Here is a 13,202-nt window from a genome sequence, read left to right as displayed (position 1 = left end):
ACTACTGAAAACAAACCTATCTAAATGTAGGACAGATTTCAGGTTATTGAGTTAAATGAAATAAAAAAGAAAAAAAAAGGCATTTTAATAATTTGGAAAGTAAGCAATAGATGTGGAAGTTTGCCAAAGGAGGTCCATTGTACTAATAATAGCTGGGGTTCATGTAGAAGAGAGTAAAACAAATGGAAAAGAAAAATACATTTAAAGATATAAATATAAAAAAATTCTTGAAATAGAAGAATTTTAGACTCAATGAACTGAAGGTGGCATTGTGTTCCTATTAAAATTGATTCATATTTATTAATTCTAAGATATTTTTTGTGTAATGTTCCTGGACTTAAAAGCCAAAGAAATATATCCACGGCATCAATCCATAGCCTTAAATACTTATAAAAATAATCAATAAAAATGATAATAAATATATCACCAATTGCAAAGTTAGGAAAAGAACAACCTAATGAATTTAGAAATAAGATAAGCCAATTGATAATCAAATCAAGAAAAAAATGGAGAAACCACAAACTCACAAAATAAAAACATCATAATATGGAAATAAGCAGAGATAAAAAGGAAACTTTAAAAATATTAGAAGAATATTTTTTCACCTCTTTGAAAATAAATCCAAAGTCATGTAATGTATGTAAGATTTTACTGAATAATTTCCTAGAAAAATGTAAATTACTGAAACTGAACCACAGAAACATTAGAAAGTAGAAACAGAAAATATAGCATAGAAAATACAGAAATGTTCATTCAAAGAGCTAATTCTTTCCTGATCTCTCTTTCTTATTTCCTGACCATTAAAAACATCAGTTTCAGATGGCTTCATAGAGGAATTCTATGAAAACTGCAAGGAAAGATTCTAATTCAAATGAAATGTTTCCAAACTGAAAGAAAGAGAGAAACTTCCAAATTATTTTTATGAGTGCAGTATAATATTGATATCAAATACAAACCCAATTGTTTATAGTAAAATGAAACTGTAAATTAATCCCACTCTCAGGCATTAATGAAAAATCATAAATAAGAAATTACTGAAGAGAAACCAGTAGTACATTAAGAAATAACTATGTTGGGATTATACCAGCAATGGAAAGATGCTTCAAATAGGATATCCTTAATGCAATTCACTAACAGATCAGAATAGTGATAAAAATTCATTTATAAATGCCAATATGCACTCTATATTAAGAGAAAATATCTTTCTTTATAAAATGAAAATAGGTGGTTTCTTTATACTTTCTTAAAATTACATATGTTCTCTCTTTCCTTCTCTTTCCCTCTCTCTCCTCTCTGTCCATCATCCATCCATCCATCCATCTATCCATCCTTCTATCTTGGACTAAAAGTCAACCTTAATAGAAATTCCATTAAAGTCAGGTACATTATAACACTCTAATGGTGATATTAGGTTGCAATAGCAAGACACAGGAATAAGAAAGAAGGAAACAAAATTATTAGTATTTGAAGTTAAGAAAAATGTGTCTGGAAATCCAGGAGAAATGACTCAAAATCTATTAAAAATTGCAAGGAAAATCAATAGTTTCACTAGGTATAAGATAGTAATATTCCTAAGTGCTAAAAAATGACTTGTTAGAAATATAGAACAAAAGTTAAGATACCTAATAGTTAACAAGAAATGGACTAGTGCTAGACAAAGCTTTCAAAATCTCTTTAGATACATAATGTCCTAGGATAATTGAAATAATATACTTTGTTCTTAAATAAGAAGTGCTGATGTTATAAAGGTGGTAATTCTCCCTAACTTAGTCTGTAAAACTAGTATGATTCTGAAAACAAAGAATGAGATGGAGACTAGGTAGCCCTGATAATAAAATATGAAAATGCAATAATGATGGCAGTACAGTCATGGTCCATGAAAGAAACAAGAGGAAGAGATTTAGCAATACACCAAAATATGAAAGTGGCATTTCAGAGGAAATGGGAAAACAAACAACACCCAATCCATTTGGCTAGCTACCTGGAAAAAAAAAAAAAAAAAGAAAAAAAAGAAAAGAAAGCTGAATTCATAGCTCTCTCCTTACACTAAAGTAAATTTCTAGGTGAAATAAAAAATTTGAACACAAAACTCAAATTCATAAATATACTCACAATAAACTTGGGATTTAAAAAATAATAATCTTGGAAAGAAAATGTTCCTCCCAGGAGAATACCAAAGATATGAAAAAAAGAATAAATATGATCCCTTAGTTTCAAATCATTGCATAGAAAAGTACAGTAAACAAACAACAACAATAAACCAAAACAGTAAACTGAAGGAAAATTTTACAGCACATTCAACACACTAATAGAAAATTTCTTTTATATATAAAGAATTCTTCAGATCTTTAAGACAAGTGACCCAAGAAAACACTGGACAAAAGAGGAAGACCAAGAATTGAAAATAAAACAAAGATTGATTTGACCATAGAAGCATGTTCAAGTTTACTCACAAGGAGAAAAAAATAAATAAAAATTAAAAGATAATATTTTAAAGCTATTGTGTGTCTAACTAGAACTCTGTGTTGGCAAGTGTGTAGGGACATAAACCCACTTTAAAGTTGTTGGTAGACATGAAAATTGATACAATTTCTTTGGAGGGCAAATTAGTAGTATCTATTAACATTTAAAATGTTCTTATCAAGAAATTTCACTTCTAGGGATTCATTTACCTAACAGACTGGCATATAAGTGCAAGGATGTTTAGACAAGATTATTAACAGAAGCCTTCTCTAGAAAAAGAGAAGACTGGAAAAAACTTCAATACCTATATCTATGTGCGGATCTATCAAGACCGAGACAAAGTAAGTTTAAAAAGAACATAGTGCTGCTCTTTGCAAGAGAGAAAAAGGATTATATATGTGTATGTAAAGATACATAAATCTGCCATGAGAGCTAGCCTCTGGGGAGGAGAACAAGGGGACTAGTATTTAAGGGTAGGATTTCATTTTTTCTATATCCCTTGGGCTGTGGAAGTTAATAAAACTTATTTGCATAACATTGAAAGAAAATTAATTGAGAAAGTATGAAGGCATCAGATTTACAGAACTTCCTCCAAACCTTTAAGGAATGGGTAAAAGCCCCAATATTATAAACTATTTCAGAGCATGTAGAAACCTGGGACATTTTTTCATCTCATTACACAAGGTCAGCATGATATTAAGTTTACGAATGTTGGATTAAATGAAGGCAGACACTGAATACACAAACACACAAAGGCCAGACCATATCATATGCGAAAGGAGAACTGTAACCCACAACCTCTGCAGCAACCCTCCAAACCTCAACCTCCATAGGGATTGGCCCAGAAGAGTCAGGACTTGGCCCATGACTGCCAGCTGCCCAATTTTTCTCCATCAATTCCAACGCAGGATCACAGTCAAATATGCTTTGAGCAAGCCAAATATGGTCCCCAAACCAGTCACATAAGATTCTCTACTTCTAGTTTGCTTGCCACCAGCTCCCCCATGCTGACAATCTCCCAGTCAGAGCACACCTGGGACCTGCCCCCCTGTTCACCATAAAGCTTTTACACAACCCTGCCTGCCTTTGAGTCTTTGTCGAAAGAAAGTGATGGTGGCTGATGTCCTTACTCTCTATAGCAAACTCTGAAGAAATAGACTCTGTTTGCTCTCATTTGGATAATCATTGCTATTTCCACCAAAGTTAAACAAGCTTCTTAAATGCTGGACTTCTCAGAGGGTTTAACATGAGAACGTGCCTTGTGAACCTCTAACACAGGGAAGCAAATGCAATGCTTCTCATACTTATTTTTCCATGCATTCCTCTTTTCTCATAATATAGTCTGGGAAATGCTTTGTTTATGCAAATGCTACCATCAAGTCTTCCAAGTGCATTTCTTTTTAACTTATCAATTGCCTTCTTGGAGCAATAAATAACGGAACCTGAGTACGAAGTTGTTTTTTTTCCACACTTGTAAGCATAATTTTATTGAGCGGTACTTACATTAGATATAAATGGCAATATTTTTATGTAATTTTAAGTTTCTTTCTAAATGAAAACAGTTTACATTGATATCATCACTTACTTATAAGCAGTTAAAAGACAAACGACTTGGATTTTTCTCTTTAGCTATTTGTATATTCTCTTTAGCTATTTGTATATTCGGCATCTCAGTGTATGACTGAGGTTCTTTCTTTGCCTTTCTTCTCTTCACTTCCAAATCCTCCCTCATATCTTTATCTACAATTTGGTGTTCCTGGATGGCTTGGGTGATGAAAGAAACTCTGGGTCATCAGGATGCAGATATTACACCTATAAACAGGATTGAAGAAAATGAATGACTGTGGTAGACATTCAAAAAGAATTTTTAAAATGGTGTATGAGAATGAATGGGAGAGAGTGTAAGTGCAGTTCCAGTGATGCACTTACAGGTGTAGGGAGAACATAGTTAGGTTTGAGAGAGTATGTACAGAGAAAATAGAACCTTTCTGAACACGTAGTCTAGGGAATGGAAGGAGGAAGGAGAGCCTGAGAAGGAGAAGGCAAAGGAGGGAAAAGAAGCAGGAGGGTGCAGGGTAGTAAAGAAAATGCAGAAGAGGGTTTTCAGATAGAATGATCTGAAACACTGTAGAAAGGATGGGGATGAGAACTAAGAAATCTATCACTGGATATGTGAAGAAGAAGGATTTTAGTAAGAGGAAAAATTTTTTTAAATAGGGATATTTATTCACTTTGAAACTAATTCTGTTTTCAAAAGTAACAGGCCAAAGGTATTCTTTTTATGAACTTGATAGAGCTTAAGATATTGAAGACTGCCGTTATGCACCTTTGTATTCTCCTTTTTAGACTAAACTGACTTAAGTAAATAAGTAAATTGTTCCACCTTTATTGAGATTTTCATTCTCTATTTGACCTGACTTCTTCCACACATACTTCAGCTAGTCAATGTTCACCTTAGAATACACTCTCTGGTGTTCTTCAGTATTTCAGAAATGTTCAGAGCTATCCAGATCCAGTGTAACCTCTTCTTTTCTCTCCCTCCCTCCCTCCCTTCCTTCCTTCTTTCCTCTCTCTCTCTTTCTCCCTTTCTCTCTTTCCTTCTTTCCCTTTTTTATAACAGATACTACATATGCACTCTAAAGTTTAGTAGTTATTTTGGGCAACTATAACATGGCTGGTTAAATTTTGAACCTGCCATTTACTAGAACTTTGAACCTCTGTTAAACTAAATTTCTGCATTCTAAAGTTGGCACTTTATTTTAAAAATCTAAATGTAGAAATTTATCTTTCATGATTCACTTCTAGCCAGTTAAAATCAGCTCATTGCTTCTAGCAGTTTTTGATTATTCACGAATTTGATAAGTATAAATTTTATTTTTTCTCTGAATGAAAGAGGAACTTGCATTAGTTATTCTTTAGTACAATCCAATATCCAGAAAGATAGCAGACATCACAAAACTGAAAATTATTATATTAATAATGTATGATATAATAATATATTATTAGATAAGGTGTTTCTTGAAGTCATATATAGTATTCATATATGCAAAATCTGTTCTAAATGGAAATTTTTAGCCAGTTGACCTTTATCACAACTCTATGAGTTAGTATGAGTATTAGCTCCATTTACAGATGACCAAACTGGGGGCAGAGTGGTTACATCACTTCTTCAGATTAGCCTTAGGTAGTAAATAGTAGAGCCAAGATCTGAACTCAGAAAATCTCATCCCAGACACAGTGCTCTTTACAATCAAGTTATATTGCTGCTCTACACCAACATATAAATACCCAATAGCATAATAGTTTCATTATATGGTAGACAAACTCAATGTTATTGCTATTATTGATAAAGTTTTGGCAGTACAGTAAACTGCTTCTTATGTTTATGTTCAGAAACTTAAATTTACCAGTTATTTTCATCAGTTCTGGAGAAACAGTTTTGTATGTAGTAGAAGTTAAATAGCAGAGCATAAGAAAGACATTGAGAAATGAAAAGTGATTTAATTAAGTTTCCATAACTGGATCTGAGCATTTTTATTTTGGAATGAAACTGTAAGCAATTAAATAGTTTGAAGTTAACATTTTATTAAGAGAAATAGAGGAAATTCACAACTCTCTTGGTGCTAAATTGTTCCAGGCTGTCTGGCTTCACAGCAGTTTACAAGAAGCTGGGGCAGTGATTTATAGCATGAAGGCTATCTCTGCAACCAGAGAGGCTAGCTATTATATTATTCAGTAACTGGAATCTTAGATTGTGCAAAACACAGCAAAATCTACAGGGAGAAGAGTATGCCCTCGCAATCTGTCATCCATATATAAAGTACATGTGAAATTTAAACTAAATCTGAAAAACCAAGATATTTTTAACGAAACTGGAGTCACATTTACTCCTATTTCCTGGGTTCAGCCATTATCTCATACTGAGCTTCAAAGTGCTCCTGTAAATACAGATATGCCAGAAAAACTGCTAGTTAACTTTGACACTAAGGAGAATCTCTGTAGAAAATTTAAATATTAAAAGGGACAAAACTTATACATTGTACTTGTACTTTAACATTGTTCTTGCAGATCTGCTAATTTATTCAAAAATATTAAAACTTATTTTAGGATTAATTTTGATTCCTGATGCCAAGAACATTTTCGAGACCCTTATTGGCATGGGAGAGAAATTTAACTTTTTACTCTGAATTTTCACCCCTCAAATATGAAAGATGCAGGCAGCCATATCTTTTCCCTTTATCTGAATAGAAACGTTCTGAGAACAAACGCAGTAAGCTTTTTTTCTTGTCATTTTAGGGAGAATGTCATTATCGTATTTATCAGTAATTAATTGAGAGACTGTTGGATCTCATATTTTCAATGAAGAGCCCTTATATTCATTTTATGATGCTATTTTTTGAAATCAAAGGATGTCAAAGGAAAATTTTAAATAATGAATAACATAAAAGTGATTGTTCTACAGAGAGAAAAGCTAAAAATAAAAATCTTATACTTTCATCTGAAAGTGAAAATGAGCAGAATTATTTCTACAGCAGGAAAAAAGTTCTGCAGAATTCAATTAACTCAATAATTAAATCACTTGGAGAATTTTAAAAGATTAGATTATGAAAAAATGAGATTAACATTAATTGAGAAATGCCATAGAACAAAATAATTCTTTATGAAATAAAGTCACAAAACTAAGACAGACTACACCAGCCATTAATCTTAAGAAAGCTTCTATATAAAGCTACATTCTACAACACCAAATCTATAGAATTATGCAAACCCAAATATCTTTCTTAAATTTGAATTGTGCTTAAATTAGCTCATTTTTTTCATGCAAACCACAACTTGAAAAATATATGAAATAATTTTAGCATGTTAAAAATAAAACAAAGTTTTACTCTCTGTAGCCATAACCATCCACTTCTATAAAAACTTCCTCTAAACTAAGAAAATGTATGGCTAGCCAACATGCTGCGTATAATTAGAAGGTGCATGGCTTAGTTATTTTTCTAATTGATGGAATAGACTATATTTATAAAATTCTTACACACTAAGCACATTGTATGCTTGGTTTTTGCTTGTCTCCTATCCTGAATAAACTATAAAAAATAGTTTATTCAATAAACTATATTGAATAAATCAATATAGATACTCAACTCGCCAGCACTCTAACCAGGTAATGTGCAGGTAATCAAGAGTGTATGCCTAGCAGATATTTTAGGCTATGTGAAATTGCTCACATTTTTAAAGAAAACCTCTGATTTGTAACTTTTTTTTAAAATACTTTTATTTGGAAATAACTAGTTTTGGTGTTAAAATACTGATTTATTGCTCCTCAAAATGTATTTAATAGCGTACAGCACAGGAAAAGGACATTTTAACAAAAATATTTTTACATTTAAAAATTTTTAGTTTAAAAAGTTATTTCATAGGTCATCATTGTGAATAACATCAGTGACATAAAACAGAAATATTAAGAATAAGTTTCTTTTTTTTTGTTGCTCCTTCATAAGAAAACAGGAGATCTATGAGTCATTTCAGAATTAAAGGTAAATGTCCTCAAGATTATTATGGTTTATTCTGTAATTTCTATGCATTAATAATTGAAGTTGGGGTGTTTCCCATAGCTAATTATTTTGTAATTAAAATAGTTCATATTCTCCCTGGAAATTCTGTGACCTTAAAGGTCAATTATTCAAATAATGTAATTGCAGGAATGTTTATCATAGTCATGGAGGGGAGCCTTTAGAAATTATATGCTTCATTACACATAACCTGCCTCTTATATTTGACTAAATGGTTTCATCTTAATAAATAGAACCTTATGTATAATGTAGAATGACAGTCACTGGTTTGGCTTTATTTCAAAATCTATTTGTTTTGGAAATGTTAAACTTTCTCACCTGGAGAATTCCTGATATTCTCGAAGGCATCGGGGACTCCCAGTTTGATGAGTCAAGCCCTTGATCTTAGGGCTTGCCCTTATGAAACTTATTCCTGAAGAGGAGAAGCTAAGTCTACTATAATTATGTCTTAAAGTCACCCCCAGAGAACCTCTTTTGTTACTCAGATGTGGCCTCTTTCTCTCATTAAACTTTGCAAATAAACCCATTATCCCTGCTATGTGGGACATGACTCCCAGGGATAGCCTGGCCCTGGCATTGTGGGATTGAGAATGCCTTCTTGACCAAAAGGGGGAAAAAAATGAAACAAAATAAAGTTTCAGTGGCTAAGAGATGTCAAATAGAGTAGAGAAGTCATTCTGGAGGTTATTCTTATGCATTATATAGATATTCCTTTTTAGTTTCTAGTGTATTCTTATAGCTAGAAGGAAATACCTGGATCTGTTGAACTGTAATCCAGTAGCCTTGATTCTTGATGATGATTGTTTAACTATATAGCTTTTATCATATGACCATAAGACTGTGAAAACCTTGTGACTTGACTGACACTTCCTTTACCCAGTTATGGGCAGATGAGTAATAAAGACAAAATATATATATATATATATAATAGTTGGTGAAAGGGGGTATGGGATGTTTTTGGTATTCTTTTTTATTTTTTTCTTTATTGTGGAGGAATGAAAATGTTCAAAACTTGATTGTGGTGATGAATGCACAACTATATGATGATACTGTTAAGATTGTATACTTTGGATGGATTATATGGTGCATGAATAGATCTCAATAAAATTGCATTAAAAAAAAACTATTTGTAAGTTACTTATTTGTAATCCAAAATGCATTTTCTCATATGGAAAAAGAAATACTATAAATAAATGTTAAATAACTAAAGTAAACCATAAGCATACATTTCATCCAATGTGAAACTGAATAATTGTAATAACTTAAAATTAATATAATAATTCCATTTATTAAGTGACTACTAGCTTATTCCAGTTTCTAAAATACTTGCTTAGACTATCTCATATAATTCTGATGAGGCCTTTATAAATTCAATAGATGACGAAGCTAGAGTGGTTGCTTATTAAGGGAACTCGGACACTCATGTTCTTATTTTCACAGGAGAATATTTTCCATATTTGAACTTTTTCAACTGTATTTGAATTTTTAATCCAGACCTTTGAAGTTGTCAAAAACAAACATATATGAATTCTGCTTCTAGCAAAGACTGTGGCCCAAATCCCTACTCCCATAAATACTTAGAAATGATGGATAAATTTTATCTCTAAGGTTATATACGCAGCTAACTTTTGCAATAACAAATAAAAAATGAAAAATGAACAAAGGAGAATCTTAGTGTCTATAAAAATAAAGAGCAATTAAGAACACAAGCTGATGCTGTACATCTAGGAGGTGATTTTCAAATTCATAAATAGGTAATAATGCCCAAGGATCTGAGTTTTAAGCCCACGCAGAGACAACAGATGATACTTCTGGGGCAACTGAGAATGGATTTGGGACCAAAGAAGCCACATAAATCTGAGATCTTCTGGTTTTTCCTTGGTGAAAAAAAAAAAAGATGCGAAACAATAGCTCCACTGGTCTAATAGGAATCAAGTTATCATTTTTCTGCTTAGTGCCCAGGGCTGAAAACAGAAATATCTCATGAGAATTTGTTTGGTTTGAAGTCTGCTCCTAAACTATGTGTGAATTCAAATTTAGAAATAAAAATATTAAATTTGGTCCTGGGGCTTAAGGGGTAGACACACAGATCAAAGGATTAGGATTTAAAGTTCAGAAATAAACCATTGCTTTTGTGAACAACTGATATTTGACAAGGCTGCCAAGATAATTCAATGAAAAAAGAATTACCTTTTCACAAAAAGGTGCTAGCTAAACTGGATAGCCACAAGAAAAAGTGAAATTGGACCCTACACAAAAATTAACTCTAAGTAGATCATAGACCTACTCCTAGTAAGAGTAAAACTATAAAACTCCTAGAAGAAAACATAGGAGTAAATCTTCATGACTGTGGATTTGACAATGGTTTCTTAGACATGACACAAAAAGCAAAGCAAGAAAAGAAAAAAAATTGGATAAATTGGACTACACCACAATTAAAATTTTTGCACTGCAAATGAAAAATGAACAGAAAGTGAAAGGAAAACTAACAGAATGGAAGAAAATATTTGCAAATCATATATGTAATAAGTGTAATGACAGAAAATAAATTATATTGGTATCTTTTCATCCTGTCTGGCTTATTTTTAAGGTTCCTTTTGAAGGGCCACCCCACCTCCATCCATTTGATTTGGATAAGACCCTCCCTTTGTTAGATTCTCCAGATGGCCCCTGCAGCTTTTTCTCTGAACAGTCCTTGTAACTTCTTCGCCAAATATCCCTTTGTCCTTTCGTGCCACATAATTTACTAGCAAGGCCTGCATCTCCGTATAACTTCGTTGATTAAGAAGCTACCCTTAGCTTCTCCAAACTGCTCTTGCTGTTTCCACTTTTCGCGCCTATAGTTTGGAATCTCCTTTCTGAAGGAAAGCCCTACCCACCCCCTCTGGGTCACAATAAAGGGAAGAGCCTGGGACCCCTGTGTTCTTCCTTGCCCCCTCCTCCACAGACCCATGCAGGAGCCTAGTTTGGGTAAGCCACGCCCCTCCGCAGCCCTCATTCTCCCCTCTCCCATTCCAGGACCTATGAGCTAACAAAGCTGTCCTTTCTTGCATTTTACGCTGGCTGGCTATCTGTGTTTGCGCCTCATCACCCAAAGAACTTTTACTTAATATCCAAAACAATAAGGGAAAGTCCCCAGAATACATAAATCTGAAGACAGAATGTTAACATGAGTGGCTGGTGAAATTTCCCAGAATGCAGTGCAGAGAGAGAGAAAATATTAAACATATGTAAGAGAAACTTAAGACACATAAATGATAGAAAAGAAAATCTAAAATGCATATTAATTGTGAGTTACAGAAATAGGAGGGGGAAATATTTGAAAGGATAATAGTTAATTTTTTTTTCAGACTGAGGAATTAGATGAATCCTCATAGTCAAGAATAAAAATAATAAAAAAGGTTTTAAAATGGGCAATTTAAAAATGGGTATAATATCTGAATAAACATGTCTAGAAAACATATGAGTGGCAACAAACTAATAAAAAGAGGCTCAATATTATTAACCATTAAGGCAGTGCAAATCTAAATCTCAGTAAGATTTTACTTCACACCCCCTAGAATGGCTATAGTAAAAAAAGACAAACAATAACAAAGGTTGCTGTGGATGTGGAAAAATTGGAACGCTCCAGCATTTCTTTTAGGAATGTAAAATGCTGCAGCTACTGTGGAAAACAGGTAGTTCCTCAAAATGCCAAACATAGTCACCATATGTCACAGCATTTCCACTCCTAGGTACATATGCAAATGTCCATCAACTACTGAGTGGATTAACAAAATGCGATACAGCTATACAGTGAAATATTATTTGGCAATAAAAAGGAATGAAGTATTACTATATACTATGAAGTAGTGATACATGCTACAACATGGATGAACCTTGAACGTTATGCTAAGTTACAGAAACTAGTCACAAAAGGCCACATACTCTATGACTCCATTTATATAAAATGTGCAGAATAGGCAAATTTATAAACAGAAAGTAAATTAATGATTGCCTGGAGGAGGGGAGAAGGGAAAGTGACTTCTCTGGGGTGCAGTGTTTCTTTTTGGGGTGGTGAAAATGTTCTTAAATTATGATGGTTGCAAACTAGGTAAATATAGTAAAATCATTGAACTGTATATTTTAAATGAATGAATATTATGATGTGTAAATTATATCTCTATAAAGTATTAAAAAGTTGTTCCTAGTGTAGTATAACTCCTGACACACCTGGAAAAAATAAATGTAAAACCACTCTGAAGAGATACTTCCAAAATCAACATTGTATGAAATACCTATTGAGTAAATAATTTCTTAGGAAGATAAGATCACAATCAAATATTTTAAAAATTCACAGTCAGTAGGTATAAAAATTGGAGAACAATCTCAGACAATAAAATCAGCATAATTAATATAATCAAAGCCATAAAAGAAGGAATAGAAAGCACGAGGAAAGAATTAGGCACTATGAACAAAAGAGCAAGCTGATTTGAAAAATAATCACTTAGAACTTAAATAAATTTTAAAAATATTTATGATTCTTGAAATAAAAATAGTCAATGAACTGGTCAAACAGCTGAAGAGAAAATGTTGACATGAGTGGCTGGTGAAATTTCCCAGCATGCAGCCCAGAGAGATAGAAAAGATTAAACATATGTAAGAGAAATTCAAGACTCAAAAATGATAGAAAAGAAAATCCAAAATGCATATTAACTGTTAGTTGCAGATATAGGAGGGGGCAATATTTGAAAGGATAATAGTTAATTTTTTTTCAGATTGAGAAATTAGAAGAATCTTCATAGTCAAGAAACAAAATAATTTCCAACCATGATAAATCAAAATAAATGTATACCTATCGTATCTAATTGAAACTGCATAACAGTAAAGGCAAAAAAAAAAAAAAAATCTTAAAGACAACTAGAAGAGAATGAAAAAGAGATTACAAATACAAAGAAACACTGTTCAGACTGCAGTATATATTGCAAAAGGAAAATGAAAGGTAAGAATAATAATAAAAAAAGAATAAATAATATCTTCAAAATGTTTAGAGAAAATAGCTAACAATCTAGAGTTTTGTACCCTGCAAAATGATTCTTTAAGAATGAGAATGGAAAAAGAAATTTTCAGTTAGAGAGGGCTTTTTAATTAAAAAATCACTTAGAGACCATCCATCCACTAAATTAC

This window comes from Choloepus didactylus, chromosome 5, assembly GCF_015220235.1.
Source record: "Choloepus didactylus isolate mChoDid1 chromosome 5, mChoDid1.pri, whole genome shotgun sequence".
Lineage (NCBI taxonomy): Eukaryota > Metazoa > Chordata > Mammalia > Pilosa > Megalonychidae > Choloepus > Choloepus didactylus.
The sequence above is the reverse complement of the archived record's forward strand: the minus strand, read 5'-3'. Positions refer to the sequence as shown.